Source organism: Arachis ipaensis, chromosome B06 (genome assembly GCF_000816755.2).
Source record: "Arachis ipaensis cultivar K30076 chromosome B06, Araip1.1, whole genome shotgun sequence".
NCBI lineage: Eukaryota > Viridiplantae > Streptophyta > Magnoliopsida > Fabales > Fabaceae > Arachis > Arachis ipaensis.
In genome coordinates, this window is record NC_029790.2 from 44,640,751 (window position 1) to 44,648,128 (window position 7,378).

A 7,378-nucleotide genomic window follows, 5' to 3' on the forward strand; every position below is an offset into this window, starting at 1 on the left:
GTTAATAAAAAATTACTAATATTAATTTTAATTTTTAACTTTTAGGATAAATAAAAAGATGTGACCTTTTTATAAATTAGATTATTCAAAAACTAATCTATAATAATATATAATGGCAAAACATTGGTTTTGGTGTCTGTTTCGAGGGTTTCTTGAAACTGTGGTTTGGACCTGAACGTGAGATCCAAGCTCCTTTCAAAGTTGTGTCAGGTGTTCGTTGGTGCTGAGGTGCCGCCGTCCAACATCTTCGTGAAGGTGGGGGTGGTACCTGCAAGGGACTCTGATGCTTAACTTAGCAAGGGTTACTACAAGAAAAATGATGAATAGCATCGGATTTAGCGTCGGACGTTAGCGGCGGGTTTACCGGTGAATTTTCCGGTGGATATGGCAATAAATTCATCGGGTAAAAATGCTATTTGCCATGGTTGTGAGCCTCGTCTTCATGATGGTTCTCCATGTTTTCATCCATGTCTGTTTCAGAGTACTCTTCCTCTTCTTCAGCACCAACTACTCTCTTTCCTCTTGCTTCCCTCCTTAATCTAAGGAAGGTCCTCTCAAGTTCAGAATCAAATGAAGTTGAATCCCTGCTTCTTCTCCCTGTCATACAACCAACAAGGCACAAGCAAGGAACTAGAGGCAGAGACTATTCTTGTTAGAAATGCTGTTAGTGTGAGTGATGCAATATATCAAACAGTTAGTGGGTTAGTGGACTGAATCGTAAACAACTAAGAAAATAGGTAGTGGGAAGGGAAGAAAATAACGGAACAGAAAGTAAATTACTCAAATGAACTTAAATCAAACAAAAGAAAAAAAAATGCTCAATCTAGTTATCCTCCAATTTAATCATTGTTGATACAAAATCAATCCCCGGTAACGGCGCCATAAACTTGATGCACACGGAAACTTGTCTCTCAAGAAATCTCCCTCGGCAAGTGTACCGAATTGTCGTCAAGTAAAAACTCACAATAGAGTGAGGTCGAATCCCACAGGGATTGATTGGTCAAGCAACTTTAATTAGAGGAATGTTCTAGATGAGCGTAGCAGAATTTGCTTTGAGTGTTGCAGGAAATTAAATGGCGGGAAAGTAAATAGTAGAAAATGTAAATGCAGAAAGTAAAGAGCTCAAAGTAAATGACGGAAAGTAAATTGCAGAATTGTAAATGGGAATGGGGAAGATGCTCATAAAAGTAAATTGCAGAATTTAAAGAGAATGGGTAAGATCAGAGATGGGGATTCATTGGGCTTAGAAGATGTTGCATTCTCTGGATCAAGTTCATTTTCATCTCTTCCTCAATCAATGCATTCATTGATCTCCTTGGCAATCTTAAGTGATCGAATTCCAATTCCTTGGCAATTCAATTTCTCAAATCTTGATCAATAGCCAATTCCTTGGTCAATTGCTCATGAGAATAGATGAAGTATGGTCACTGCTTATACCACATGCATTTCCAAATCAAGTGTTAGTAGGATTATAGTCACCATATCCAACCAAACCCAATTTGGTCCAACATGAGAAAGCATTTCTAGCATGATCTCTTCATTCCTCTTCTAGAAGAGATCCAAGTATGAATAGCTTCTTTTCCAAGATAACTACCCAATTGGATGAAGATTGAAAGCTTTCTAGTAAAATAAAGAGAAAAGATAAAAGAAGAGTAATGAAAACTAGTATTGATCCATCAAATTACAACAGAGCTCCCTAACCCAATGAAAGGGGTTTAGTTGTTCATAGCTCTGGAAATAGAAAATAAAGATGGAGAATACATCATGAAAAATTAGAACTAGAAGTGCAGAGAAAGTAAATTATACAGAGAGTAGTTCCCAATTTCCAATCCCCCAAAAAGCTCCTTCTCTAATTCAAAACTACCCCTATATATACTACTCTTCTGATCTTCTAGTTGATTCTTCAAGTCTTGGATATGGGCCTTTGGATCTTGAGTTTGAAGCAGTTATCTTCTGCAGTGGGCTTAGCTTTACTTGCAGAGAGAAAGTGTGAAGTAGGCAGGGTGTTTAGCTCAGGACGTTAGTGGCGTTAACGTTAAGTGAGAGTGTGGGTTCGAGAACGTTAGTGACACTTACCTTTGTCACTAACGTTCCAATGTGCCCCTACTTCCCACGTTAGAGTCCACGTTAACTAAGTTAACGTGGCTCTTAACGTAAGCTTGCCAATCCTTCGAGAACGTTAGTGACACTTACCTTTGTCACTAACGTTCCAATGTGCCCCTACTTCCCACGTTAGAGTCCACGTTAACTAAGTTAACGTGGCTCTTAACGTAAGCTTGCCAATCCTTCGAGAACGTTAGTGACACTTACCTTTGTCACTAACGTTCCAATGTGCCCCTACTTCCCACGTTAGAGTCCACGTTAACTAAGTTAACGTGGCTCTTAACGTAAGCTTGCCAATCCTTCGAGAACGTTAGTGACACTTACCTTTGTCACTAACGTTCCAATGTGCCCCTACTTCCCACGTTAGAGTCCACGTTAACTAAGTTAACGTGGCTCTTAACGTAAGCTTGCCAATCCTTCGAGAACGTTAGTGACACTTACCTTTGTCACTAACGTTGGACCAAGCTCACAATTGGCCACGTTAAGAGCCACGTTAACTTAGTTAACGTGACTCTTAACGTGGGCTATTATGGCTTCGAGGGCGTTATTGGCGATTACTTTTCTCATTAACTTTGCAAGTTAGCTCCCATTCCACGTTAGAGGTCACGTTAGTTAGACTAACGTGGATACTAATGTGGTTCTTCCTTGCTTCCTTTGTCCTGAAATCAAGTAATAAAGTGCATCAAAGCTCTAGTCCAAGTCATGGGAAATGCATCATCCAATTTGTCATACAATTCATGTAAAATCCTCATGAAATCATGTAAAGTGCACAATGTATGCTTGAATCAAGATGTAAGTGAAATTCTACCCAAAACTTGCTTATTCCCTAAGAAAATGCATGAAACTACCCTAAAAACAATAAAGAAAAGGTCAGTGAAACTGGCCAAAATGCCCTGGAATCACTAAGTCTAACTTGACAACCATTGCTTGCTCAGTCCGACAATCCTCGTGGGATCAACCCTCACTCACCTGAGGTATTACTTGGATGACCCGGTGCAGTTGCCGGTTAAGCTGTGGGAAATTCGAATTGGTTCACCACTAATCTGCTGGGGTAGGATCTTGTTTTGAGCCAAAATGGTGTCCAATGTGTCCACCTCCAAGACTCCTTTCTTCTGAGTAGTCCCGGTGTTCACAGGTTTTCTCTCAGAAGTGTATAGATATTAGTTATTAGCAACCATCTCTATAAGCTCATTAGCCTCTTCAGGCGTTGTCTTCATATGTAAGGAACCACCAGCAGAGTTGTCCAGTGACATCTTGTTTCAATCATGAAACTGTGAGTGGTCTTGGTTAGATCAGAGACTATTGTTGCTAAGTCAGAGAGGCTCTGCTTAGAATTCTCTGTCTGTTGCTCAGCAGATGATGGAAAAGGCTTGCTATTGCCAAACCTATTTCATCCACCATTATTATTATTGAAGCCTTGTTGAGGCTTCTGTTGATCCTTCCATGAGAAATTTGGATGATTTCTCCATGAAGGATTATAGGTGTTTCCATAGGATTCTCCCATGTAATTCACCTCTTCCATTCCAGGATTCTCAGGGTCATAAGCTCCTCCTTCAGAGGAAGCTTCTTTAGTACTGCTGGATGCAGCTTGCATTCTAGTTAGACTCTGAGAAATCATGTTGACTTGCTGAATCAATATTTTATTCTGAGCCAATATAGCATTCAGAGTATCAATCTCAAGAACTCCTTTCTTCTGAGTCATCCCATTATTCACAGGATTTCTTTCAGAAGTGTACATAAACTGGTTATTTGCAACCATTTCAATGAGTTCCTGGGCTTCTGCAGGCGTCTTCTTCAGATGAAGAGATCCACCAGCAGAGTGGTCTAATGACATCTTGGACAATTCAGACAGACCATCATAGAATATACATAGGATGCTCCATTTTGAAAGCATTTCAGAAGGACACCTTCTGATCAATTGCTTGTATCTTTCCCAAGCTTCATAGAGGGATTCACTTTCCTTCTGTCTGAAGGTTTGGACTTCCACTCTAAGCTTGCTCAACTTTTGAGGTGGAAAGAATTTGGCCAAGAAAGCATTGACCAACTTTTCCCAAGAGTTCAGGCTTTCTTTAGGTTGTGAGTCCAACCATGTCCTAGCTCTGTCTCTTACAGCAAAGGAGAAAAGCATAAGTCTGTAAACCTCAGGATTAACCCCATTGGTCTTAACATTGTCACAGATTTGCAAGAATTCAGCTAAGAACTGATGAGGATCTTCCAATGGAAGTCCATGAAACTTGCAATTCTGCTGCATTAGAGAAACTAATTGAGGCTTAAGCTTAAAGTTGTTTGCTCCAATTGCAGGAATTGAGATGCTTCTTCTATAGAAGTCAGAAGTTGGTGCAGTAAAGTCACCAAGCACCTTCCTTGCATCTCCACCATTGTTGTTATTTTCGGGTGCCATAACTTCTTCTTTTTTGAAAATTTCTGTTAGGTCCTCTCCAGAGTGTTGTGCTTTAGCTTCTCTTAGCTTCCTCTTTAGAGTCCTTTCAGGTTCAGGATCAGCTTCAACAAGAATGTTCTTATCCTTGTTCCTGCTCATATGAAAAAGAAGAGAATAGAGAAGAAGAGGAATCCTCTATGTCACAGTATAGAGATTCCTTTATGTGAGTAGAAGAATAGAAGAATGAGGTAGAGATAGAATGAGAAGAATTCGAACACAGAGAGAGGGAGATGGTTCGAATTATAAGAAGAAGAGAAGTGTTAGTAAATAAATAAAATAAATAGAGAGATGAGAGAGAAGAATTTCGAATTTTAAAAAGAGGGAGAAGAAAAATATTTTTATTTTTCTTTAATTAATTAAGTTAGAATTCGAAAATTAAGAAAAGAAAAAAAAGTAACATGAAAACTAAATAAATTAATTAATTAAAGAGATTTTTGAAAAAGTTGTTAGTTAGTTTTCGAAATTAATGAGAGAGAAAAGTAGTTAGGTGGTTTTGAAAAAGATAAGAAATAGTAAACTTTTAAAATCAAACAAAAAGTCAAGTAGTTAATTAAAAAATATTTGAAAATCAATTTTTGAAAGGATAAGAGGTTAGAGAAAGATTTTGAAATTGAAATTTTAAAAAGATATGATTTGAAATTTATTTTGAAAAAGATTGAAAAGGAAATTAAAAAGATTTGGTTTTTGAAATTAAAGTTGATGACTTGACTAACAAGAAACTAAAAGATATGATTCTAGAAGTTAAAGATTGAACCTTTCTTAATAGGCAAGTAACAACTTGAAATTTTTGACTCAAAACATTAATTGTTAGCAATAATTTTGAAAATATGAAATAAAAATAAGAAAAAAATTTTGAAAATCAATTTTAAATTTTTTCAAAATATTAAGAAGGAAAATGAAAAAGATTTTATTTTTGAAAAAGATTTTATTTTTGAAAAAGATTTGAAAAGATAGAATTTTTAAATTGAAATTTTGACTTGACTAACAAGAAACAACTAAATTTTAAAACTTTTTTTTGACTAAATCAACCCAAAATTCGAATTTTATGAGTGAAATAAGGGAAAGATATTATTTTTTATTTTTGAATTTTTAATGAGGAGAGATAAAAAAACAAAATGACACAAAACATAAGAATTTAAGATCAAAACAAAAAATGCATGCAAGAACACTTTGAATGTCAAGATGAACACCAAGAACACTTTGAAGATCATGATGAACATCAAGAACATGTTTTTGAAAATTTTTAAGAAAAGAAAGACATGCAAGACACCAAACTCATAAATTTTTAATGTTTAGACACTATGAATTTGAAAATGCATATGAAAAACAAGAAAAGACACAAACAAGAAAAATTAAAGATCAAACAAAGAAAATCATTAAGAACAACTTGAAGATCAAGAAAGAACACAATGCATATATTTTCGAAAATTTTAAGAAAAGTTAAAACATGCAATTGACACCAAACTTAAAATTTGACACTAGATTCAAACAAGAAACACAAAATTTTTGGTTTTTATGGTTTTATTAAATTTTTTTGTATTTTTCGAAATTATTTTGGAAAAAGAAAATAAAGAAATACAAAATTTTTAATAAGAATTCCAGGAATCATGCAATGTTAGTCTAAAGCTTCGGTCCAAAAGAATTAGACATGGCCAAATGGCCAGCCAAGCTTTAGCAGAGCATTACATACAACAGCCAAATTGATGGAACCAAAAGGCTCCTGCAAAGATAAGTGAAAACCTCAGTCCAAAAGATTAGACATGGCTTAACAGCCAGCCAGGCTTCAACATATCTCATGAAACTCTAGAATTCATTCTTAAAAATTCTGAAGAACAAACCCCTTTTTTTTTGTTTTGAATTTTTTCAAAAATAAAATTACAAGGCTTAAACATAAAATAAAATTACCTAATCTAAGCAACAAGATGAACCGTCAGTTGTCCAAACTCGAACAATCCCCGACAACGGCGCCAAAAACTTGGTGGACGAAATTGTGATTCACACTTTTCACAACTCCGCACAACTAACCAGCAAGTGCACTGGGTCGTCCAAGTAATACCTTACGTGAGTAAGGGTCGATCCCACGGAGACTGTCGGCTTGAAGCAAGCTATGGTCATCTTGTAAATCTCAGTCAGGCGGATTCAAATGGTTATGAGGTTTTGATAATTAAAAGATAAATAAAACAGAAAATAAGATAAAGGTACTTATGTAATTCATTGATGAGAATTTCAGATAAGCGTTTGGAGATGCTTTGTTGCTTCTGAACCTCTGCTTTCCTAGTATCTTCTTCCAACCATGCGTGCTCCCTTCCATGGCAAGCTGTATGATCCTCTTGGATGAAAAATACCAGGTACGATCTCTGCACGGCTAATCAACTATCGGATTTCTCGTCTCGGATGAAAAATACCAGGTACAGATACCGCACGGCTAATCATCTGTCGGTTCCTGCTAGCGTCGGAATAGGACCCTTGTCCTTTTGCACACTGTCACTGCGCCCAACATTCGCAGGTTTGAAGCTCTTCACAGTCATCCCTTCCCAGATCCTACTTGGAATACCACAGACAAGGTTTAGACTTTCCAGATCTCAGGAATGCTGCCAATGGTTCTAGCCTATACTATGAAGATACTAATCTCACGGACTCGGTCCGTGTATTAGATATCCAAGAGAATATACTCCGGCTGTCGTCCAATGACTACGTTGAACATCATGTAGACCGCTTGTGGTTGTCAGGCACGCGGATCTTGGCTAAGCGAGTAACGAAGATAGTGGGTGATTGTCACAGGTCACCCCTTCATTCTGACTTAACTGAATTAAGTACAAGAGTATATCTTGGAGA